Raw genomic sequence first — 26668 nt, 5'->3', positions numbered from 1 at the left:
AGAGAGATCTTCGTGCGCACCCCAGAGTTCGAACCTCAAGGGTTTTGCCGGAACCCGTAATCTGACATTTGGCGCGCCAGGTAGGGGTGTGCTGAAGCCTCTCTTTCGTCAGTTGATCCGACGGCACCCCGCGGTGCCGATGTTCGGCGACCCAAGGACCAATGCTGACCATTGGGAAGCTTGGCCCGTCAGGGCGGCACCGTCCGCGCAAGAAGACCCCAACTCCGCACTCCAGGCGGCCCGTGCACCGCCGAACGCCGCGGGGCGCGGGCGGCGTAGTCCGGCGCCTTCCACCCTCACACCGCGGCGTGTGCGGGCCGCCGCAAGGGCCTCAAGCTACACAGCAGCGACGGCGCCGCACACCCGAGGGGAACAAGCGAACACGCGAGCCGCGTTCATAGGGTTGCGGGAGCTGCTGTGGTGCCGGCTGGGGGAGAGCGGCCACGATGCATTGCTGGAGCGCGTCGCTGAGCTGTTGGATGCCGCAACCAGGGGTACGCCCCCTTTCTGCTCCTTCCCTACGCCTCAACTTGTGGCCAGATCGCACGGTGGGCCTCGTCGCGCCCGCGTGCTCCCAGGCGCACCAGGAGGGTTCATCGGTGTCAGCGCGATCAATGGTGCCAGGCACCTAGCCGCCCCTGCGCTTCCCCCAGCGGGCGCAGGTACAAACATTGCCCCCCGCGACCACAGTGGGCTGCCACCCTACCACCACCAGGGCAGCGCGCTGGGCCCGGCGGCATGGAGCACGGGGCGTCTCGGCGGGGGTTCTAGGGCGGCGGCTCCGGAGGCCTATGTGCCCCGCATGGTGGATCGAGAATACACGCCGGAGGATGATCCCGACTCGTTCCTCGAGCCAGGTTGGGAAGAGGAGATGCTGGAAGTTGAGGCCTTCCAGGAACCACCCAGGAGCCTCGCCAACCCCGCCAACGACAACAACCGCAGGGTACCGCTAATCTCTCAGGAGCAGGCTTATGCTAACCATGGGTCGCAAGCGGACCAGGTCACATCAATGGACGGCGATCCCAGCGCGACAACCTCGCTTCAACCAGGGGAAGCGCACTGGGGGCTGCGCGGGAGGGGCCTGGAGCAAGGCCCCTCTCTGCGTCGCACGGAGCAAGGCGTCGCCCGGAGGTAGGTCCTCTGTCGGGGAGGCACCGGCGAGCCTTCCCCCCGGCAGAGGGCCCGTGGTCGTCGAGGGTGCAGCTAGCGTCCCCTTTGCCCCTTGGCATCGTCCTGGTTTCCGGACGCCCCAACGGTGGTCGAGGGCGGTGCAAGGCGGGGCCCTCGTCTGGTGATATGAAGCAAGGCTCACGCCTGTGAAGGTCTCCGCCCGTGACACTCTCACGTAATAATGAGTGGGGCTATACACGCCCCGGAGTCTCCGGAGAGCCGCCCTCGGGCCTCAGGGGCTCCCGCCCACGTCCTGGTGGAAGCACCATGCTCCATGTTGGCCGTCGACACTGTCCCCCAATGACTATGCTCACGGCCTGGGAAAGCACTTAGCTCCGTGCTGGTGGGAAGACAAGAAGACTAGCTAGGTGCCGGACGCGGCTATTTGCTTTTGACCCCTCTTTTCTGTAGCTCGGTTTGCCGCCTTTTCGTATTTGAACTTGAAATTGTATTTTCGGCAACAAGTACGGGGGGCGTCTTTTTATCGTTGCATTGGTTTCTTGAATTTTAAGGACCGCGCCTGCTACCCCTTCCTCACGAGCACCTTGCGAGCGGGGGCTGGGTGTGGCATGCGTGCACATCCTGCCGCGCTCAGGCGCTTCCTTCTCGCGAGGCCCTCTTGGGCGGACTAGCAGGCTCCTCAGGAGCCCGACACCTTGCGGGCCCGTAAAGGACTCCCCTCGGGAGAAATACACACATGCAACCACAAGACCGATCCGAGGTCTGCCTGGACTGAGGTAAGTTGCTACAGCAAGCTCGCGGAAGAACTTAAGGACTCACAAAAGCATGCTTTAAGTCTGGCTCAAGGAATAAAACAATAGTCTGATTACATGAGGGGCTCCCCCTCCCCAAAAATGCTCTTACATCTTGAAGGGCCATGCCCAAGCTTTTGCGTGCAGGTTTAAAACAAAGGAGCGCAGGCCTAGTCGGACATGTCGCTCGCAGTGTCTTCCGAATCGTTCCCGGACGCGCTGCTGGCACCATCGTCGTCGCATGCGTCACCTCCGCCATCGTCAACCGCGCCGCCTTCATCCGCCACTACTCCCACCACATCGTACTCGGAGGTGAAGGCGCTGACTAGAGCATCCACATTGTCGTCCACCCAACGTGCCAGGTTACCCCGAATAGCCCCGGGCACTGGGGCAATGGCGGCGTCAAAATCGAAGTTGGGGTCGGCATTTTGAAGATGGCTGAAGACGCGGGAGAACGCGCGCTCGAGGAGGCCTCGACTCTTTTCGTACACGAGCTCGCGAGCCCTCTCGGCCCGGTTCTCCAAGCGCGTCACGACGTCGGTGAAGAAGCAAAGGTGGCTGGCATAGTCCTCGGCGTGGGGGTGAGGGGCGTGCTCATCGCAGATGACGCCTAGCGCCTGACTGGCCCTCGTCCTGATGTCCCGAATCATGGGAGTGTGCTCGCGCAGTAACGTCTGTCGGCGGAGCGCCTCTTCCCTGCTCTGTTGCGCGAAGGTCTCGGTGTTAGTAACCCGCCGCTGAAGCGGGAGCAGCTCAGCACGGGCGGAGGCCAACTCCGCCTGAACGGAGATCAGGGCCGCAGCGGCGGCCTTCTCGCGCTGCTCTACCTCATTCAGCTTCGACCGGAGGGCAGCGGTCCTGCCCTCAACTTCGGCTTCCAAGAGATTCAACTTCAGGTCGTATTTGTCGGCAAGATCTGCACGGACCTTCGCCACCCTGCGATCAATCTCCTCCTGGATCCTGGCCTCTCGCGCGCTTGCGGCATCCTCCGCCTGGGCGACTTGGTGCTCCCTTGTCTCCAACCGTTCAAGCTCGAGGCTGCGCTCCGTAGCCTCCAGCACCAGTGCTTCCTCGCGCCTCGAGATCTCCTCCTCTTCGGAAGGAGGCCCCTTCATCGATGCCAAAACAGCCCTGCGGGCCTCGACCTGCTGCTCCAGGGAGGCATTCAGGGCCTGGAGCTCCTGCCTGCGCTTCTCTGCGACCTCGCGGCGGTGGTTAGCCTCCCTGGCCTCTTCCAAGGCTCGAGCACTGGCCTCGTGCGAGGCTGCAAGGGATGCCTCGGCCTTCGCGTTGGTACGCTCGCGCTGGAGACGCCCGAGGTTGATGGCCACCTTCAGTTGATGCCATTCGTCCACTAGCCGAAGACCCTTAGTTTCAAGGCGGGCATCGATGTCCACGAGCTCTTCCCCAAGCCGGCTCAGCGCACCCATCGCCTCCCGAAGAGCTCGTAACGGACGGCACCCCGCTCGCGCGCAAGCTCGAACACACAACCGGGCCCATCCTCCACACCGGAAGTCGCTGAAGAGGTCCGAGGTGGCCCGCCTTCTCCTAGCAGGGGGCTGGGGGCCGGCGCCTTTCCAGTCGCGCTTCGGGCCCCGTCGGAGGCCTGGAGGGGCTGAAGCTCGTTGCCCGAAGGGGAGGCCAGGGCTGAGGCCACCCAGCCGCGGTCAATAACCAGAGGAAGAACCCTTGGCACACCTCCCGCATCCCAGGCAAGGCCGCGAAGGAGGGGCGGCAAGAACGTGGGATCGAGACGCTAGGACGGCGCGCTTACCGCACCGGCCGACCTCGCGACAAGTGTGGCAGGCCGGCTTGGGGTGCCCAAGGTCAGCTGAGGACTCGAGGCAGGAGGAGGTGGCTTCTCGGGAGATCTCGCCGCCTTGGCAGAAGGGACCCTGAGGAATCACAGTCAGGGGGGAAGCAGCACTCAAGAAATTACAAAGATAAGGTACTTCTCTGTTTCAATGGCCAGAAGACATCACTGCTGCAGCTTGGAGATCCCTTCCTCTTCTGGAGCACGTCAAAGTTCGGTCAGAGCCGGCCGAAGCCCTGGGTGCGGTCACTAGCGCCGGGCGCGGCTGGAGTGGCTCCTGAGGAGGCGACCTCAGGGGTGCAGGACTGCATGGAGCCCTCGGCCTCTGCCCCGTGGCGACCTGTCGGGGCCTCGAGGGCTTTGGCCTCAGGAGTGTCGGACTGCATCGCCCCTCCGGCCGCTTCCTCAGGACGGCTCTCAGGGGGCCCGTGGGATGACCCTTCAGGAGCCCCGAGCGGCGCCGGTTCCTAAGCAGCCGCGTCACTGGCGGCCGACGGTGGTCGCCCCCTGCGCCCATTTCCGGGGAGATCACTGCGCCGGCGGCAGGCAAGGGAGCCACGAAGACAGGGCTCTCGCGAGGCCCTTCAAGGCCAGCCGGGCGTGGCCCCCATTCATCAAAGGAGGGCATCTGCTTCGCGAACTCCACCTTGTTCGAGCAGCAGTACAGAAGACAACCTTCTCCCAGCAGGCAGGCTGGCGTTGGGTCACCAGTCAGGAGCTCGAGCATCGTGCGCCGCACCTCAGGGGCAAGAGCCGGCACTTGAAGCCTCATGCGGTCCCCATAACTGGAGATGGTCCACATCGGCCGAGAGTGATGCTGAAGCGGAGCAATGCGGCACCGGATGAACTCCTTCACCACCATAGGTGCCGTCACCCCAAGACCCTTCAGCCTGGCAAGCTGTTGCCAGACATGAGCGAGCCGCTGGTCGGCGAGCCTCGCGTGCTCCCCGCCGGAGCTTGGGGCGGCCGGAATCCGCGGGAAGTAGCCGCAAGGGGTTGCGCATGCCAACATCCACATACACACATCGCTTCCCGAAGCCTCCGACGACCGGCGAGAGCTCGAAGTCGATCCCCGAGCCAGTTGTAGCGGCCACAACTTGGAGAGATACACACACCGAGCATTAGCGAGCGTCTGTCAGATGCAGAGAGAAGAAGTGGCGGAGCAAGGCCACGGAAGGGGCAATGCCCACCATGGCCTCGCAGACAAAGGTGAAGATGGCAAGGAGGATGATGGATTGGGGATCAAGGTGCAACGCGTTGATCTGATAATGCGAAAGCACCACATTGAAGAAGTCGGAGAAAGGAGGGATCAGACCGTCCCAGAGGGCGTGAAGATGGAGGGGGATCTCAGTGGCCGTCATGTCGATTTCAGCACGGGAAGCGGGCCAGGCCACTGTCGCCCCCCACTCATTGGAGTCGGCGGTGAGCGCCGGGCGCACCTTGCCCATCGCCTCCAGGTTGAGCACCACCGACCGCTCGACAGCGGGTTCGAAGATCGGCGGCGCAGGAGCCGAGGTACGGGACTCCTTCTTCCCCTTCTTCTTCCGGCTTGGTGCCATGGCAGCGGGGAGAGCTGGTGTCAGATCGGGCTGTCGGTGTCAAAACCGGCGGATCTCGGGTAGGGGGTCCCGAACTGTGCGTCTAAGGCGGATGGTAACAGGAGGCGGGGGACACAGTGTTTACCAGGGTTCGGGCCCTCTCGATGGAGGTAATACCCTATTCCTGCTTGATTGATCTTGATGATATGAGTATTACAAGAGTTGATCTACCACGAGATCATAGAGGCTAAACCCTAGAAGCTAGCCTATGATTTTTATTGTTCTTGTCCTACGGACTAAACCCTCCGGTTTATATAGACAACGGAGGGGGCTAGGGTTACACAAAGTCGGTTACAAGGGAGGAAATCTACGTATTCGAATTGCCAAGCTTGCCTTCCACACAAAGGAGAGTCCCATACGGACACGGGACGAAGTCTTCAATCTTGTATCTTCATAGTCCAATAGTCCGGCCAAAGTATATAGTCCGGCAGTCCGAGGATCCCCTAATCCAGGACTCCCTTAGTAGCCCCTGAACCTGGCTTCAACGATGACGAGTCCGGTGCGCAGATTGTCTTCGGCATTGCAAGGCGGGTTCTTCTCCAAATTCTGAGTACCTGTCGAGTAGTGTCCGGCTTCCCATGAATGTTGCACTCCTTGGCTTCTGCGCCTAATAATGGCTATCCTCCACGTGTCCAGCGAATGCGAGAAGTCGGGGCATTTTTACACTTGCCACCCTAGCCATGTGAGTAAATCGTCTATTTAAAGAGCCGGGGATCTTCAGATCCAAATCACACCATCCTCCCACAGCGAGTATCCATCGGAGCGCGCCTGGAAAAAGTCCATCCCATCATGGCCGGCCATCGCAGCTCCTCCTCTTGCTGCCGTAGCCCTAAGCCAGGCAATTGGAAGAAGTGTTCCGTCCCTCACAGCCAATTAGTAGAGTTACAGACCCAGGGGTTTCTCCCTCCAGCGTATATGGTCTCCCTCCGAGCCGGACTAGCCACTTACAACGGCGGGGAACAAGCAGATAGCTTTCCCAACCCATCCATGGGGGAGCGGGTATGCCTTGTCCCTTACTTATTAAGGGGACTTGGATTTCCAGTCCATCCGTTCCTCCGCGGGCTCCAGGAGTTCTACGGCCTCCAGCTGCATAACTTTACTCCCGCATCCATATTTACACATCGCTGGCTACATCGCCCTTTGCGAGCTGTTTTTGGGCTGCGAAGCTCATTTCGAGCTATGGAAGAGGCTATTCTGCCTCGTACCCCGCACACAGGAGGGGTCAACATATCAAGTGGGCGGAGCCGAGATATGGTGCATCGCCGGGACCGGATACCTATCCGGTACTCGGAAGAAGACATCCGGAGACTGGCCTTCGGAGTGGTTTTATATGGAGGACGTCCCCCTTCCGGACCCTATTCGGATGGGTCTCCCCGAGTTCAATAGCGCCCCTTTGAAGAAACGCCGCAACTGGTGCCCTCGGAGCCCCTAGGAGGAAGACAACAGAGAGGTCCTTTACTTGATGGGCCAGATAAAAACGCTGGCCAAATCAGGATTCACAATAATCGAGGTTATGTCAATATGTATAATGCGAGGGGTGCAGCCACTTCAATATCGGGGACAACCCATGTGGCACTTCAATGGAGAAGACGATGCCACCCGCTGCGGTCATAAAGGTCCGGACTCCGTCGCCGCTCTAGCGAAAATACTGTCCGATTTATATAAAGGAGAGGAAGAGGAGTTCATCCGCATTAAGCCACGGGATGGATTCTCCATGTACAACCCCCCAAACTGGGTGAGCTGCTACTTTTTACTCCAAACCTTCCCGCATTCTTCGTCATAAGTATTTACCTTGCTATTTCATAGCAGGAACTGCAAAAAGCTGTGAGGGAGGTCCACAACTCGTCTCCACAACCAGAGGACCCTGACCGGGCCCTCGACCCCGGACTTGAAGAAGATCTGGACACCTTTGTGAAGCTCGTTGACAGGATGTTCTATCAATTAAGCTGCGACGGTGCCTTGGTGGCCATCATAGCCGATTATCCTGGATTGCTCCCTGCATCGCATGTAAGTGAAACCGGAGTCCCAACTTCCGAGAAGGATCCCCTTTTTCGCACTTCACCTATCGCACACATATGGTGTCTTACAGGGAAGGCCCTCGGGACGCCATGCCGAACCCACGGTGACTCACCAACAAGGGGCACCGAAACTGGGTAGGCTTAAAAGGAAGGCGGTCAGGACTGAGACGCCGTCGCAGAGGTATGAAAAAGAACCCTGCTCCATGGTTGTCGTCTTGAAAATATAATGACGTCCATGGTTCCTGGCAGAAAAAACGCTCGCCGGACCGTATCCGGAGAGCCTGCCGGCCACGCCTCCACCAGCCGGGCTCCAGAGCCGAACTTAGAAGTAGATGCTAACCTGGGGACAACGCCGGATGTTCCTCCTACAGAGGATGCGGATAGGCTGTCCGCTACGAATTCCGAGGTGGAGAGTGCCATGAGTCATAGGCGTCGCCGGGCCGTACTCCGCGACCCTTGTTTCTCTGAAGAGGCGTTCGATGCCTTTAACTCAGGAGACGCGTACATCCGAGCTGCTCAAAATGCTCTTGCTAGAGCCACGGACCAGTATGTAAAGGATATATGGGTAAGAAAATCTGATAATTATGTATATCAGTAGCCCCTGAGACTTGAAACAGTTGACACAACTGATTTAAGGATCATTATTTGCGTAGGTTCTTACGGAGAAGAATACCCAGTTGTCTCAAGAGCTGGAGGAGTGCAGAGCCCAGCTACGGGCCGCAGTTGCCGCAATGAAGGAGTCCGAGAAGGCCCCATCTGGTAACACTTGTTTCTATCGAAAAGAAGGATATGTACCAGTTAGTATTCGGCATGCATGCAAATCTAACAATAGATTCTGCAGATGATCCCGGATTGAATCCGGAGGTCGTGCGAGGGGATGAGCAACATGCTCAACGACAGCTAAAGGCTGGCAAGCGCGTGCTTACACGGGTTAGGTGGGAGAAAAATGAGCTCCAAGATGCCAGTACCCGGCTGGGCGTTGAACTGAAAGATGTTCGGGCCCAGCTTGCTGACTCCGTAAAGGAGAATAAGAGGCTTCGACGCGGCATTTTTAGTAAGTGCTTGAATGAACTTTTATGGAGTTCGGCGAAGAAACCAGTTAACAGATTTATATCTGTAGGTATGCTGACGGGTCGTCCCGCAGAGGAGATGCCCGGGTCTGCAGGTGATCTTCTGCCAGAGCTCTCACAACTGCACGAACAAGTTCGGCAGGTGATGCAGGGCATTGCCCAGGCCTTGTGGCCATCCGCCTCCCTACCAGGAGGCATGAGGGAGCTCGTAGAGATGCTCAAGGGAGCGCGGTGGCGCTTCCGATTATGGAAGATATCTGCCTGCTGGCAAGGTGCAAGGGAAGCCTGGGCCATGGTGAAGACTCGATATACCAAGGCTGACCCGAACCATATGGCCGAAGTCGGACCTGTGGGGTCTGACGGGAAAGAGATCCCCGTCAGTTTGGTGTATGACCAGGTGAAATTAGCCGCAACGTAATTCCAACAGGATTGTAGGCTAGATAGCCTGTTGGATGGTATAGAAGAAGAATTTAGTCAGTCAAAATGACTGTGTACTTCAAGTGACATGTATTGTCCCTAGCCAGATTGTAAATCATTTGTCATGGCGGACCTTTTCGCTTCGACCTCCGGACCCAACAGTCCGGAGTGTATCCGAATACCCGCTCAGTTATGTAAAAACCGGGGTACGCATGGAAACCAGGCGTAGGGGTCATAAGTGCTTGAACAGACAAGTACCCAACTAGCTATGTTATATTACATGGATAGTAAGAAACATCTTCCAGGGAGAATAGTTCCGTTAAGGGTTCCTTTCCCTGGGTACGCATGTATTAATGTGCATGTTCGAACTGCGAAAAGAGACGCAGGATATAAACTTCTGGGGGCATGTATTACAACAAATAAAAGTCATCTTTTGTTCACCGACCGAATATTCCCTTAAGAACGCTAGCTTTCGGCTTCACCCAGTCTGAGGTACACATCCTGCTGACCCGGTAGTAACAATCGCAGAGGTGCTCCCCTTATGCCCTAGCCGAATTAACGGGAACGTAGGGCATAAACACAAGAGCCAGGCAACCCAGCTTGGCCAGAACTTAAGTCATATCGATGCATATAATGGCGAAGAAAAGGTACATGTTGTCACAACCCGAGGATCAGCTCTTGTTTGAATTTTCTTGATGTTCATGTCATCATGTTTAAATTCTGAAAGTTGAATTGAGGTTAGTTGAAACCCTCAGAAATGACCTCAGAGATAACCAACTTTAAAATCTTCTCAAATGAGTCCAAGGAAATGTTCTTGTTATTCTATAAAAATATTGGCAAGAGGTAAAATTCAAACCAATATTTTTAGGAGCTCAGAAACATTTATCTTGGCCATTTGAATTAATTCAACAATTATTTTCTTTGGGTTTACATTTAATATAAATTAAATATAACTCCAACAATTCTGGAAGTTTGTGAGTGGCTTTGTATATATTTTTGAAAGCCATATATATAACCTACAGAATTTATTAAAATGATTTAGTGGCTAAACTAAATCAGAACAGAGGGAATAAAATAGAAAAAGAAAAATAGGAAAAGAGAGAGAGAGATAGGCCTCGGGCCACTTACCTGGCGCCCCACCACGGCCCAGGAGCTGGCCCAGCCCACCAGAGCCGCCACCGTCTCCCACCTCGCGCCAGAAGGACGCCAGAGGGACGCCGGGCGTGTGGTCGCCGCGCGCGTCCACGCGCGAGGCCACCTCCTGCTTCCGCCGCTTCTGGACGCCTCCACGAGTGCCACGGGACCTCCCTGACCCCCTCTCACTTCTCCCTTGCTCTCTGGACCTCCCTCCTCCTTGCTCCTCTGTTTCCCCCCCCATGGCCGAGTATGCCGACGCCGCCGCTCGCTGTTGCCATGACCACCGGCCCTCCCTCGCCCATCCAACGTGCTCGAGAGCTCCGCCACGCCATCCCCATCTACCCCACCGAGGCATGTGAGCTGGGAAGCACCGCAACGCCCTCGACGTCCTCATCTTCTTCCTCAGCCACAGGAGATCGCCGCCGGGATTCCGACGCCGTCAAGCCTTCCCCGAGCCCGCGTCAAAGACCTCTGCAACCACCGTGAGCTCCCGCGTCGTAACCCCCTCTCCCCGAGCTCGATTACGCCCTCTAGTCGTGCCAGCCGCCATACCCGAGCGCCACCATCCGCCATGGTCGTTGCTCTCGCAGCCACCGTGCATCTCCGCTCAAGATTGTGCCTCCGGCGTGCTCCTGGAGCAACGATGAGTCCCACGCAGCCCCTAACTAGCTCTCCCATGTGCTGGAACCACGCGCCCGCACTCACCCGCACGCGCCGCCGCCCGCACTCATCGCCGGTGACGCTCCGGTGACCATTTGGTCCCGGGCATGCGCCCAACGCGCTCCCCGCATCACGTAGAGCCTTCTTAGCACCTCGCCGCGCTCATTTGCGCACCGCAGCCCCATCCCCGCTTGCACCCGAGCTCCGGCCGCCGCAAACCTCGTCGCCGGCGCTGCTCCCGGCCACCCCAGCCTCTGCCACCGCCACCGTTGGGTGCGCCACTCCACCCTCTTCCCGTAGCTGCTCCCTGTGCGCCAAAAGAGCCACTGTAGGTGGATCCCGACGCGCTCCGCCGCGTCCGGCCTCGCCGGCGGCTAAAAGCTGGCGGGTTGACCGCTTTGACCGGCTGGGTTTGACCCCGTCTACCCAGGGGTTTGACCCTCTCTCACACTGACATGCGGGCCCCGCCCGGCTAATTAATCTAGTTTAGGTTTAAACTTAATTAGTTTAACCTAGGTTAGTGCTAATTAAACTAGGTTAGTTTAGTTAGCCACTGACACGCGGGCCCCACTGGTCAGGTTTGACCTGGACCGGCCCTGTTGACCGTTGACATCACAGTGACGTCATGCTGATGCAGTAATTCTTTCTGGAATTTAAATAAATCTTAAATGATTTATTTATTTCAGAAAATGTTATAAACTTCTAAAAATCATATAAAATCAACCGTAACTCAGAATGAAATAAGTTATATATGGAAAATGATCAGAAAAATCCAATCTATCCATCTGTACTGGTTTCATGCATGTTAGAGCAACTTAACCTTGCTGTTTAGGTCAAACATGTTAATGCACTTATATGAACCCATAACTTGAGTTGTATTTGAATCTTTGGTTCAAATAAGCTCAAAACCTTTTGGTTGTAGTTGCATTAGCCCAACACACTCATATTGCCATGTCATGATCATGCATCATATCGTGCATTGCATTGATTGTGTTTTCTCTCTGTTGCCGGTAATTGTTCCCTCTCGATAGACGTGTTCCGACGATGAGATCGATGACACCGATGAAGAGCTATACTATCTTCAGAAGTGCCAGGCAAACAAAACCCCCTTGTTCATTCCGATATAATCCCCCTCTCTCCCTCCTGCTCTCTTTTACTGCATTAGGACAACAACGTTTCAACTGTTACATGCTGCGGTAGTTGAACCCCTTTCCTCTGCATGACCTGTCATTGTCACAGTAAATAGATGAAACCCACTAGCATGAGTAGGAGTTGTTTGAGCCCTGATGTGCCTACTCATTCATGCTTGTCTGTCATGCCTGCTATTGCTTAGAGTTGTGTCAGGTCTGATTCATCGGGAATGAATTGGAAAGTTGTGAACATGTCCTACTGTGTGAGAGCTAAGTGTGTGAACACGATTTGGTAAAGGTAGCGGTGAGGGGCCATGTAGGAGTACATGGTGGGTTGTCTCATTGAAACCGTCCTTAGGAACTGAGTTCTGTGTTTGTGATCCATGAACAGTTACTACCACACATTGGGTTCCGGTAACTCGACCCCTCTCGACTTATTAATCAACTTGATCTCTGTCCAGGAGTTACAACTAGTTTCTGGTGTTTGTAGGTAGTGTTAGTAGTCTACCAAGTGGCACCCGGTACAGGTGGGCGTGGGACAGACTAGGCACACGTGGCCTATTGTACCGAGTGGCACCCGGATGGTGGGCTCGGGAACCGTGCACACATCGTTTGGGGCCGTGAGCGACACCCCGGCCAGATCTCCTTGCGGATGGAACCCGAATAGGCGATAAACCTGGACGAGAGACTTGTGTGGTTAGTCAGGTTGTGGCCGACTCCCTCGCCAGGCTTCTGCTCCAAGGTCGCCGAGATACACGACGTGTACATGGTGGTAAGTGGCGAGAGCGTGTGTGAAGAAGTACACCCCTGCAGGGTTAACATCATCTATTCGAATAGCCGTGTCCGCGGTAAAGGACTTCTGGGTTGCCTATAACAGTTCATAGACAAGTGAAAGTGGATACCCTAAAATGCGCAAGATAAGCGTGAGTGCTATGGATGGCGTTCTCGTAGGAAGACGGGAGCGGATCCATAGTGGTGTATTGAATGGTGAATATGTGGACTCGTGTGCGCCACCTCAAAGAGTTGCTAGCAGTCGTAGTTTAGGATAGCCACCGAGTCAAAGCTAGCTTGCTGCAGTTAAACTCCACCACCCCTTTGTTGATACCAATGCATATGTAGTTAGTTCTGATGTAAGTCTTGCTGGGTACATTTGTACTCACGTTTGCCTATTATACGTTTTTGCAAAGGGACTTCAGTCTCGCTAGTAGTACCGCTTGGACTTCGACGTTTAGCTCGATACCTCAGCTACGATCTTGTGCCCTCGGTAGGATCTTGTAGATAGTCAGGCTTCTCAGCCTTTTTCATTTGTAGATGTCTGTACCCAGACATGTTAAGCTTCCGCATGAGACCCATGTTTGTAATACTTGGCTCCTCGGAGCCTAATGAATAAATACTCTGAGTCGTAGAGTCTTGTTGTGATGCCATGTTGTATTTACGCATATCGAGCATATTGTGTGTATGATTGAAATGCTTGGTATGTGTGGGATCCGACAGCCTAGTTGTTTATCCTTGGTAGCCTCTCTTATGGGGAAATGTAGTCTTGTGCTTCCATGAGCCATAGTAGTCCCTACAGCCCGGTTCACCGGAGTCCTGCTAGCCCAGCACTACTGCTCCGGAACACCTGACTGGCCGGCGTGTGATTCACTTCGTTCTTGTGTCTGTCCCTTCGGGGAAATGTCATGCGGTGACATCCGGAGTCCTGCCTAGCCTGCTACAGCCCGGGTTCCCGGAGTCCTGTTAGCCCAGTGCTACAACCCGGATTCATAGGCTGCTGACCGACATGCTCGATGTTGATTCATGTATGCCTGTCCCCGTAAGTTAGTGCCACTTTGGGTTCACGACTAGCCATGTTGGCCCGGGTTCTCTGTCATATGGATGCTAGCGACACTATCATATACGTGAGCCAAAAGGCGCAAACGGTCCCGAGCCATGGTAAGGCGACACCCGTGGGAATACCGTGCGTGAGGCCGCAAAGTGATATGAGATGTTACAGGCTAGATCAGTGTGACTTAGAATCGGGGTCCTGACACATGTGGAAAAGTAACACATGTGCGGGGGGCATAGAGCCCGGAACAAAGTTATATTTAAGCTTCTGTATAAGAAGCCCCCAGGTATAATGAGCATGCTTAGTGCGTCCGGATTGTGTAGTCAAGACACATTTTAACCTTTTAAGGCCGTGAAGAAAGAAAGAAAGAAAAGACAGATAACGAATATATAGAAAAAATTAACGGAGGTAAGGAGACGAACACAGAGTCCGGCACTAGGCATAGAACCTTCGGAGTCTGGCTGCATTCCATGGGTTTGGCTCGAGTCGATTGTCCGATGCATCCCGCAGACGGTATGCTCCACCGGTCAGAACTTTGTCAATAACAAAGGGACCTTCCCATTTGGGCTTGAGCTTGTTCTTTTTCTTCTCCGGTAGGCGTAGAACGAGTTCACCAACGTTATAAGTTTTGGCCCGTACTTCTCTGCTTTGATAGCGTCGAGCCTGTTGCTGATAGAATGCGGAGCGGGCTTTTGCCAATCACGCTCCTCCTCCAGGGCGTCCAAATTGTCCTGCCGATCAAGCTCGGCTTCTTTCTCTTCGTACATGCGCACTCGAGGTGAGTCATGAATGATGTCGCAAGGCAGTACCGCCTCTGCGCCGTACACCATAAAGAACGGTGTATATCCAGTAGTGCGATTCGGCGTGGTCCGCAGCTCTCATAGTACGGAGTCGAGCTCCTCGACCCAGTGCGTATCTGATCCCTTCAAGAATCGCACTAATTTGGGTTTAATGCCGCTCATGATAAGACCATTTGCTCGCTTGACTTGATCGTTAGTTTGCGGGTGATAGACAGAAGCATAATCAAGCTTAATGCCCATGTTGCTGCACCAAGTTTTTACCTCGTCGGCTGTGAAGTTCGAGCCGTTACCGGTGATGATGCTGTGGGGGACGCCGTAACGGTGTACGACCCCGGATATGAAGTCAATCACTGGTCCGGACTCGGCCGTTTTAACTGGTTTGGCTTCTATCCATTTGGTGAATTTATCCACCATGACCAATAGGTATTTTTTCTTATGGATTCCCCCTTTTAGGGCTCCTACCATATCAAGCCCCCAGACCGCAAAGGGCCAAGTAATGGGGATTGTTTGGAGAGCGGTAGGTGGCATATGGCTTTGGTTTGCAAAAAGCTGGCAACCGACGCATCGTTGAATGAGATCCTGTGCGTCTGCTCGGGTCGTCGGCCAGTAAAAACATGTACGAAAGGCCTTGCTTACAAGGGCCCGAGCTGTGGTGTGGTGGCCGCCAAGTCCAGCATGAATTTCTGCCAAAAGTTGCCGTCCTTCCTCTTCGGAGATGCACCTTTGAAGTACTCCGGTAGAGCTTTTCTTATAAAGCTCTCCCTCGTGGACCTTGTAGGCTTTAGACCGCCGCACAATGCAACGTGCCTCGCTTGGGTCCTCGGGGAGTTGTTGCCTAGTTAGGTAAGCCAAGAAGGGTTCTGTCCACGGGGCGATGATAGCCATAATCACGTGGGCCGAAGGTGTTATTTCGGTGGCAGAGCCTCTGATTACGTCAGAGTGTTCGGGATCTGGAGTTGTGGCTGGATCCAGACTGTTGTTGCTGGTCTCCCCTTCCCACACCATGGATCGCTTAAACAGCCTTTCCAAGAAGATATTAGGTGGGACAGCGTCGCGCTTAGCGCTGATGCGGGCGAGGATATCCGCCACTTGATTGTTTTCTCGGACCACATGGTGGAATTCGAGCCCCTCGAACCGAGCTGACATTTTGAGGACGGCATTGTGGTAAGCCGCCATTTTTGGATCCTCGGCGTCAAAGTCTCCATTTATTTGAGATATTGCGATGTTCGAATCCCCACGCACCTCTAGGCGTTGAATGCCCATGGAGACTGCCATCCGGAGACCATGCAACATGGCCTCATATTCTGCTGCATTGTTGGAGTCTGTGTATAATATTTGGAGTACATATTGGACTGTATCTCCGGTGGGGGATGTCAGGACGACGCCTGCCCCCGGACCAGCCAGCATCTTAGAGCCGTCGAAATGCATGATCCAATTAGAGTATGCGCCGTACTCTTTAGGCAGTTCGCCTTCCGTCCATTCGGCGACAAAATCAGCTAGTACTTGTGATTTAATGGCTCGCCGTGGTCTGTATGTTATGTCGAACGGGAGGAGCTCGATGGCCCATTTAGCAATCTGGCCCGTGGCATCACGGTTATTTATTATGTCGTTGAGTGGTACTTCGGAGGCTACCATAATTGAACACTCTTGAAAATAGTGTCGTAGTTTTCGGGATGCCATGAAGACCGCGTATGCTATCTTTTGATAATGTGGGTACCGTGATTTGCATGGAGTGAGGACGGTGGATACGTAGTATACCGGCTTTTGAAGCGGGAACTTATGTCCGTCCGTCTCTCGTTCGACGACGAGCACTGCGCTTACAACTTGGTGTGCTGCCGCTATATATAACAACATTGGTTTGCTGACATTTGGCGCGGCCAAGATTGGGTTGGTGGCCAAGACGGCCTTTATTTCTTCCAATCCGGCCGTGGCCGCATCCGTCCACTCGAAGTGTTCGGTGCGTCGAAGAAGGCGATAAAGAGGTAGTGCCTTTTCTCCTAATCGGGAGATAAAGCGGCTTAAGGTGGCCACGCATCCAGTTAATTTCTGGATTTGCTTGAGGTCTGTTGGGATAGCCAACTGTGACAGAGCTCGGATTTTAGCCGAATTTGCTTCGATTCCTCTATTGGAGACGATGAAGCCCAAGAGCTTTCCGGCGGGCACGCCGAAAATGCATTTTTCTGGATTGAGCTTGATGTCACATGTTCGGAGATTGTCGAACGTGAGCCTCAAGTCGTCTATTAAGGATTGATCGTGTCTGGTTTTAATGACCACATCGTCTACGTATGCCTCCACTATTTTGCCGATTTGTGTTTCCAGGCATGTCTGAATCATGCGTTGGTAGGTTGCACCAGCGTTTTTGAGCCCGAAAGGCATGGTGTTAAAACAGAAGGGGCCGTATGGAGTGATAAATGCCGTTGCGGCTTGATCGGACTCCGCCATCTTAATTTGATGGTATCCGGAGTATGCATCGAGGACACACAATGAGTCGTGTCCTGCGGTAGCGTTGATAATTTGATCGATGAGGGGGAGGGGGAAAGGATCCTTGGGGCAAGCCTTGTTAAGGTCCTTGAAATCGACACATAGGCGCCAGGATTTGTCCTTCTTTGGTACCATCACCAGGTTTGCTAGCCAGTCCGGATGTTTTATTTCTCTAATGAATCCGGCCTCGAGCAACTTGGCTAGCTCTTCTCCCATGGCTTGTCGCTTAGGCTCAGAGAAACGCCGGAGAGTCTGCTTGACCGGCTTGAACCCCTTTAGAATGTTAAGGCTGTGCTCGGCCAGCCTGCGTGGGATTCCTGGCATGTCTGAAGGATGCCAGGCAAATATATCCCAATTCTCACGCAAGAATCCCGCAGTGCGGCGTATGTTGTGGGGTTCAGCTATGCCCCGATCGATGTTGTTTTTGTAGGGTTCGTTGGTGGACCTGGAATTTGACTATTTCGTCCGCTGGTTTAAAAGAGGTGGACTTGGGTCTTTTGTCAAGTATCACATCGTCCCTGTCCACTGTGGAGTGCAGCGCAGTTAGTTCTTCGTCCGCAAGGGCTTCGGATAACGCCTCGAGGGCCAGTGCGGCGGTTTTATTTTCTACGCGGAGTGCTATGTCCGGATCACTAGCTAGAGTGATGATTCCATTGGGCCCGAGCATTTTGAGCTTCATGTACCCGTAATGGGGTATAGCTTGGAAGATCGTGAATGCATCCCGCCCTAAAAGGGCGTGGTATCCACTAGTGAACAGGGCCACTTGGAATGTGATTTCTTCGGACCTATAATTCTCCGGCGTGCCGAATACCACATCTAGTGTGATTTTTCCCGCACATCGTGCCTCCCGACTAGGGATGATTTCTCAGAAGGTCGTGTTGCTTTGCTCAATGCGGCTCTTGTCTATTTCCATTTTGCTAAGAGTTTCCTCGTAGATGAGGTTTAATCCGCTGCCACCGTCCATGAGCACTTTAGTAAGCTGGAAGCCGTCCACAATTGGACTAAGGACCAAAGCGGCTGGTGCTCGGGCTGTTCGGAATTGAGGTTCGTCACTGGCATTGAAGGTTATGGCCGTGTCGTTCCATGGATTTATTGCTGCAACGTGGCAGACTTCAGCAAGGCTGCGGAGTGCTAGCTTGCGCCTATTATTTGAGGTGAAGGTCTCGAAGACTGTCAATACTGTATTGTTGTTTTCCATGGGATGGTGCTCTGTTGTATTGTTGTTGAGGATATCCTCGCCGCTCTTGGCCACCTGCCGGAGTATCCAACATGCTCTAAGGCTGTGTGTTGGCATGGTATCCGCTGTACTGTGAATTTTGCATGGCCCATTGAGCCATCCCTCCAATACAGTTCGACGCCCTGTAGTGGGCTTTGGTTTCTTTGTAATTGGATCGGGTGACTTACGAGAGTACACCCTTTTAGATCGGACGGGGGGGGGGGGGGTCTAGTGAGAGCCGGAGGATCCCAGAATTTTCTTTGGGTTTTCCAGGCACTCTCCATCGCACAGTAGTTCTGTACTATGGCCGCCAAGTCAGCGAAGTGTGCTATGTCACAGCGACTTATGCCGTTGAGGATTCCCTTGTCCGTGCAATTTTTGCAAAAGAATGAAATTGCGTCTTCCTCGCGACAGTCCTTGACCTTGCTCATTACAAGGAGGAATCTGGCCCAATAGTGATGTACTATCTCTTGGGGCTCTTGTCTAATGTGGGAAAGATCACTTATGTCTGGGTGGGTGGGTAGATTTAGGTCCAAACCCTGACCTGATCTGAGGCCCAGGGGCGGAGGAGTTTCCGAACTTAACAGTTCGGGCTCCGGGATGTTGCCCAATAGTTCTGGCCCGCTGTCTGATTCTAGGTTCGAAGCTTGGGCCATGTCCTCCCGTGGATGGGTATCCGGCTCGGAGAGCTCGGGAATCCGGACATAGTTTGTCCTCAAAATAGAGGAAGAATCGCTACATTGCTCCTCCACCACCGCTATCTGATGGGTGACCAGCGGAGAGTTAATCTCCCTTTGGTCGGGTTTAAGCCCGATCCGATCATAGTCCGTAGCGACTCCCAGGGCAGCGATGCGATCCAAGAGCTCGTTCAAGGAAGAGGGCTCTATTGGATCCATCTGCTCGGCGAATACCGAGCTGACGTGGAGGCTGTTTTTGATGACCCGAGAAGTCATCGTCGGCGCGATGGCAGAACGGGCGGTCATGACAAAGCCGCCTAGTCGGAGAGTTTGTCCTACGGCCAGGGCTCCCCCCGAGGTGATGTTGTCCTTGACAACAAGACAAGCCATCCAGCCTTATCGTAACGGCGCTGTGGAACTCTCAATGAAAGCACCAATGTCGGTGTCAAAACCAGCGGATCTCGGGTAGGGGGTCCCGAACTGTGCGTCTAAGGCGGATGGTAACAGGAGGCGGGGGACACAATGTTTACCCAGGTTCGAGCCCTCTCGATGGAGGTAATACCCTACTTCCTGCTTGATTGATCTTGATGATATGAGTATTACAAGAGTTGATCTACCACGAGATCGTAGAGGCTAAACCCTAGAAGCTAGCCTATGATTCTTATTGTTCCTGTCCTACGAACTAAACCCTCCGGTTTATATAGACACCGGAGGAGGCTAGGGTTACACAGAGTCGGTTACAAGGGAGGAGATCTACATATCCGAATTGCCAAGCTTGCCTTCCACGCAAAGGAGAGTCCCATCCGGACACGGGACGAAGTCTTCAATCTTGTATCTTCACAGTCCAACAGTCCGGCCAAAGTATATAGTCCGGCAGTCCGAGGACCCCCTAATCCAGGACTCCCTCATGGGCCGAGAGAAAAGATCCGTTGTTTGCTAAAAGACGAGGGAGCCGCGGAGCACCAGCCTGCGATGGGGGTGGTGTTGTGTAGGCAACGATGGCTGCTTAGCCAGGCAGAAATCGAGGCTGCGTGGGGAAGTGGAGGCGCCCACGTCTCGTCAGTCGCCGCACGTCAATCAAGACCGCAGGCGGTTGGGGCCCGCGGTGCTCCGCACTTGCCCCTTGGCTTCGCCTCGAAGCCAAGACCGAGCGCACCTTGGGCCTAGGGGCTACTGTTGGCGTTCTAGGATCGGGGGTCCCCAGACTTTTCTGCCTGCGGCCCACGGCGTGGCTCTACTAACGGCCTGGTACGACCCATCTTCACCAGCAAACACTCAAGACCCTCACGAGGGACCAAGCCTCGCGAGGCGGATGACACAAGACCTCCTCAGGGCTGCCTCACTAGGCTGGCTTGCGAGGAGCGGAGAGATCAAGGCGAGGGGCACCTCGCGAGGTTTCCGTGACGTGAGCCATGACGACCAAGGCCAGGCGGGCGCCAGCGGGCGCAGAGTACCGGTTGCCTCTTTTGTGATAAAGGGGCAGGTGCAAGCGAGGAGTCCCGAGGCATCAGTCAAAGGTTTCCATATCGGTGCAACAAGAACAAGACCAGCAGGACGGCAGGACGGAGGTCATCGCGGAGCCCACGACATCGTCACCACCAGAGCCTTTGGCAGGCGAAGACCACCTTTTGTCAGGATAGCTTGTACTAGCTCCCCCCTTCAAATTGGCCGTTGTGGGATCCCTTCCCACCTAAACATTTGCGAAGAGGACCAGGGCCTCTATAAATAGGACTAGCCACCACCATAGGAGGCAACGGATCTTGGGTCGGATCCATTCCATCCTCACACGCATGAGCTCACCGAGCTCAAGAACACCTCTCCTCAGGAGGTCGTTCTTCCCTTGTACTTGTTCATCCCCAGCCTGCAAGGCTATCCACCACACCACACTGGAGTAGGGTATTACACCACATCGGTGGCCCGAACCAGTATAAACTCTTGTGTCCCTTGTTCCGTGGGTTCGGCGAGCTAGGCCTTGAGATCGTTGTGAGAGTGTGAGCTAGGGGAGCGAGATCTTCGTGCGCACCCCAGAGTTCGAACCTCAAGGGTTTTGCCGGAACCTGTAATCCGACACATTCGCTGCAAGGAGGGGGTGAAAGCCCGGAGACCCATGGCGCCTCTGAACAGACTCGTCGGTTCAGTCGGTTGAGCGGCGCCCGCTATGTGGGTCGAACGGCGCTGGCGGTGTACAACAAGCGAAGAGGCGAGTCTTCTACGCACCCCTACCTGGCGCGCCAAATGTCGGATTCTGGGCTCCGCAGACCCAAGATTGATTCGAACTCTGGGGTTCGTGCGAAGAACTCAACCTCCCCAGTCTACCAACTCGTCGATCTCACTGCCTAGCTTGATAAACTGGAAGGAAACGAGACACAACAGTTTACCCAGGTTCGGGCCACCTTGCGGTGTAAAACCCTTCTCCTACTTTGTGGTGGAATGGCCTCGAGGTGGGCTGAGGATGAACTAGTACAGTGGGGAGAACAACCTTAGGAGGTGTGTTCTTCTGTTTGTGTGAGCTGGTGAGGGTGAGGATGGACTGGATCCGGATCCCCCCTATGGTGGTGGCTAGGCTCTATTTATAGCGGCCTTGGTCCTCTTCCCAAAATGAAGGCAGGAAGGGATCCCACAATGGCCAAAGTCGAAGGGAGACAACTAGTACATCTTATCCTGACGAAAGGTGGTCTTCGCCTGCAAAGCTTCTGGTCATGTCGCCGTAGTGGACTCAGCGATGACCTCCGTCCTGCCGTCCTGGTGGTCTTGGTCTTGTACCATGGAAATGGAAACCTTTGGTTGATTCCTCGGGACTCCGCGCCTACGCTTGCCTCTTTAGCACCAAAGAGGAAACCTGCTGTACTACGCCCGCTGGCGCCCGCCCGGCCTTGGTCGTCATGGCTTGCGTCATCCGAGCCTCACGAGGTGAGGGCTTGCATAGAAATCTCTGCTCCTCAGGAGTCAGCCTAAGTAGGCCGCTCCTTCTGGAGTTCTTGACATCGTCTGCCTTGCGAGGCTTGGCCCCTCGCGAGGGTCTTGCGTTGTTGGTGCCAAAGATGGGCTGTACTAGGTTGTCGATGGAGCCACGCCGCGGGCCGTAGGCTTGCAAGTCTGGGTACCCCGGTTCCCAGAACACCGACAACCACCACCACTACTTCCGCATTGACAACTCCAAAGCCACCACCGCTTTTCCGCTACCATCATTTGACATTTGACTATTGAGATATTGAGTTCGCGGGTTTTCCATTTCTGAAGGTGTTTTTGCTAATTAGGAACGGTTCGAAACCGAAGTCATCGCCGCTCATCATCGCCACAAATTTGTCATCGACAATGACCACTTAATTATTTTGACACCCCAACCATCAGCAAGAACGGTAACCTCAACAAGATCATTGTACATTCTCCTTGCCATTGCATTGTTAACCCCGAGCCCATTTTGCGTCACTTGCCGATTGAGACTAGCCATTGAGTATCGCGGGACAATGGTACTTATGCACTTTAGTGATGATCGATCCGCACCTTCCATTGTGTGCGTATATTATCATATCATCCCTCGTGTCATAAGATTGTTCCCGTATATACATGAATGTTATCTTGGTTCGTGCATTGCGCATAGTGGCCATATAAAAAAGCTTTCAATCAAAGAGAAAAGAAATATCTTGTAAGCAAGAGCCATAGCATCATACCACATTGCATATCAAATTAACATCGTTGATCATCTTGGATCATCGTGAGTACAACACCAGGTACCATACATGCATAGCATACTTGGAGTAGAAAGTCGATACATCTTGTCTCCCATATGTTGTGCACAAGTGTTGTATCTCGCCTGCTGAGCAATCCTGCCAGCATCTCTCTAGAGTTGTGCAACAAGAGCATTTTCCATGGATTCCACATATTGAGGTCATTCCTTGGTCGCACGACCCCATTTATGTATCCATGTGTGTGTGTTTCCGTGTGCCATTCATTTCTATTGGTCTTCTTGTTTCACTTGTGAATTTGTGAATCTCTTTAAACATTGCTGACTCTTACTAACAATTGCTTTAATTTTGTGCCACATGTATTAACCAAGCCACTCTATAAGCTTTACTTTGTAGGTGTGAGTGAACAAGTCTGGTACCAATTCCACATTCTTTTACTTCACATTGAGTGAAACAGGATACATCCTCAACTTTGGGAAAAGATATCTTGGTATTGTTTATCTCATTTCCTACTCACCTCTACTTGAGTCTTGTGATGGATAGGCAAAGCACATCTACTTTGGTCTACACCAACAACGACGAGTTCAATGCCATGAAGGACCACATCAACGCCAAGATGGATGCTCAAACGGAGGAGCTAAAAGCCCTCATCAAGACTAGCAAGGAGCCTCCCTCATCATTGATAAGACTCTCAAGTGCACATGCTTCAGAGCTACTGATAAGTCTCCAACGTATCTATAATTTATGAAGTATTGATGCTGTTATATTATCATTCTTGGATGTTTTGCAATAATTTTATAGCAACTTTACATCATTTTTTGGGACAGCCTATTGACCCATCGCCCAGTGCCAGTTGCTGTTTTTTGCTTGTTTTTTACATCGCAGGAAATCAATATCAAGCGAAGTCCAAACACCGCGAAACTTTTTGTGGATTTTTTATGGACCAGAAGACATCCAGTGGGCCAGAGAAGAACCTGGGGGGGGGGTGCCCCGAGGGGGGCACAACCCACTAGGGCGCGCCTAGGTGGGTTGTGCCCACCTCGGTGGCCTTCCACACACCCTCTTTGCCCTATAAATTTCCAAATATTCCAAAAAACGCTCGAGGTTAACCTAGATCAGAAGTTCCGCCGCTACAAGGCTTTGTAGCCACGAGAAACCAATCTAGACCCTGTTCCGGCACCCTGCCAGAGGGGGGAATCATCACCGATGGACATTTTCATCATCCCGGCGGCCACCATGATGAGGAGGGAGTAGTCCACCCTCGGGGCTGAGGGTTTGTACTAGTAGCTATGTGTTTAATCTCTCTCTCTCTCTCTCTCTCGTGTTCTTGAGATGTCACAATCTTGATGTATCGCAGGATTTGTTAATATAGTCGGATCATATGGTGTTTTCCCCTCTCTATCTTGTTGTGATGAATTGAGTTTTGCCTTTGAGATTTCATTTTATTGGATTGAATACTTTCATGGATTTAGGAGCACTTGATATATGTCTTGCATATGAATACTCGTGGTGACATTGGGGTATCATATTGATTCACTTGATATATGTTTTGGCACTCAACTCGCGGATTCCCAAGGTGACATTGGGGTAATCTTCACATAGAGGTTGATGCATGTTCTTGTCTTTGTTTCTCCAGTAGAAATCTCGGGGCACTCTTTGAGTTTCTTTGTGTTGGATTGAGTATTATGAATCTGAAATTATTTGGTGTTGTTTTAGTACGAACTCTTGGATAGATCGATCGGAAAGAATAGCTTCGAGGTGGTTTCGTACCCTACAAACGATTTGTTCTTATGTTCTCCGCTAGATAGGAACTTCGGAGTGATTCTTCATCGCACTTTGAGGGGTGGTTATACGATCCAATTATATTAGCATTGTTGAGAGATTGCACTAGTGAAAGTACGGACCCTAGGCCTTGTTTTCAAGCATTGCAATACCGTTCGTGCTCCATTTTATCAATTGCTACCTTGTTGTTTTTATTGTTCTTGTTACAAAAATCAATATCTACTATCCATATTACACTTGTATCACCATCTCTTCGCCGAACTAGTGCACCTATACAAATTACCATTGCATTTGGTTTGTTGGGGACACAAGAGACTTTTTATTATTTGGTTGCAGGGTTGTTTGAGAGAGACCATCTTCATCCTACGCCTCCCATGGATTGATAAACCGTAGGTTATCCACTTGATTTAAATTGCTACTGTCCTACAGAACTCTGCGCTTGGAGGCCCAACACGTGTCTACAAGAATAAAGTTGTGTAGTAGACATCAAGCTCTTTTCTGGCGCAGTTGCCGGGGAGGCGAGTGCATGAAGGTATATCTTTAGATCTTGCAATTGAATCTTTTAGTTTCTTGTTTCATCACTAGCTTGGTTCGTAAAAGAAAATACAAAAAATGGAATTGAGGCCGCATCATATTATTCATCTTTATAATGTCTTTCATGAAAGTGATGGAAAGGAAAATTGTGCTCAATTGATAGAAGAAGAGTTCTATAAAATGTTTAGCATAAATGATGAGCATGATTGCAATGTTATTAGTATGAATTCTTTGAATATCCATGATGCTGGAAAGCCATAAGCTTGGGGATGCTATGTTTGATGAAGATGATATTTTTAGTCCCCCAAGATTTGATGTGCAAATTTGTTATAATGATTGCATGCCTCCGATTTATGATGATTATATTGATGAAAGTGGATTTGGAGAGGTCATGACTTTATTTAGTGATAAATCCACCATTTTGGATGAGGCTTCAATTGACTATGATAACAAAGTTGCTATCTATGATGATTATGGTGATGACATGTATGCTATAAAGAATAATGATAACCATGAAACTTGTCATCATGATTTTAATTTTCACTCTCATGATAGTTATTTTGTTGAGTTTGCTCCCACTACTATTGATGAGAAGAAATTTTCTTATGTAGGGAGTAATAAGTTTTCTATGCTTTTCTGTCATGAAAAGAATGCTTTATGTGATGGTTATATTGTTCAATTTCTTCATGATGCTAGTGAAAATTATTATGAGGGAGGAACTTATGCTTGTAGGAATTGCAATAATATCAAGTTTCCTCTCTATGTGTTGAAAGTTTTGAAGTTATGCTTGTTTTGCCTTCCTATGCTAGTGGATTCTTGTTTCCATAAGTTGTTTGCTCACAAAATCCGTATGCGTAGGAAGTGGATTAGACTTAAATGTTCTAGTCATATGCTTCATGATGCTCTTTTTGTGTTTCAATTCTTATCTTTTATGTGAGCACCATTGAAATCATCATGCCTAGCTACAAAGGCATTAAAGAAAAGCGCTTGTTGGGAGACAACCCAACACTTTCACCTACTGTTTTTGTGTGCTCACATGATTATGCTACTGTAGTAATCATGTTGTATTGTACTACTGCAGGATGCTGCTAACGCGACACTATGACTAGAGACCCTTCGGGAAACTGTGTGCGATGCAATAATCGCAAACCGTCAGAAATGTATAAAATGTTTGCGATGACGGATGCATCAAACACGGTTCAGGTTTTAGTTGCGTGTGCGATGAAGGGCATACAGTTCAGTTCAATTAACTATTTGCGATGAGGAGGAACAAAAGAAACGGGCAGCCAGATGAAGGCGTGTGCGATACACAACATACGGTTCACTCGGATGAACTGTTTGTGATTAGGCAACACAAAAGAAATGGTCAGTCGGATGAAGGTGTGTGCGATATACAGCATACGGTTCACTCGGATGAACTTTTTGTGATTAGGCAACACAAAAGAAACGGTCAACCAGATCAAGGTGTGTGCGATATACGCATGTGGTTCACTCGGCCCTTGTCGTTAGTGTGTGACCTCTGTGGCAGCCGTTCCCTCCCCAGGCGCCTCTTCATGTACCGTGGCAACCGTCCACCGCCTCTTTCCCTTTCCCTCTTGATTTGGAACTGTTGTCGCACGCTCTTCCTCCGTCCTCCATTCGCCTTCACCATTCCTTCTGCCATTGTTCGATCATCTTCTCCATGGAGGGAACAGGCCGGAAATGACCCTGTTATTCTTCCCCGATCTGAATGATGACTCGATGGAGGAACTCATTGATCGGTGCGACGTCATCACCTCGGCTAGCATGGCAGGTTCATTCAAGACCATTCTCGACTCAACTAATAACATCATTACAAGGAACCCAAGGGTCCAGGAGCGGTTTGATCTCCCCTATCTTGCCGTGACCCTACTGACTTGCGCA

The sequence above is a fragment of the Triticum aestivum genome, chromosome 4D (genome assembly GCF_018294505.1).
Source record: "Triticum aestivum cultivar Chinese Spring chromosome 4D, IWGSC CS RefSeq v2.1, whole genome shotgun sequence".
Lineage (NCBI taxonomy): Eukaryota > Viridiplantae > Streptophyta > Magnoliopsida > Poales > Poaceae > Triticum > Triticum aestivum.
The sequence above is the reverse complement of the archived record's forward strand: the minus strand, read 5'-3'. Positions refer to the sequence as shown.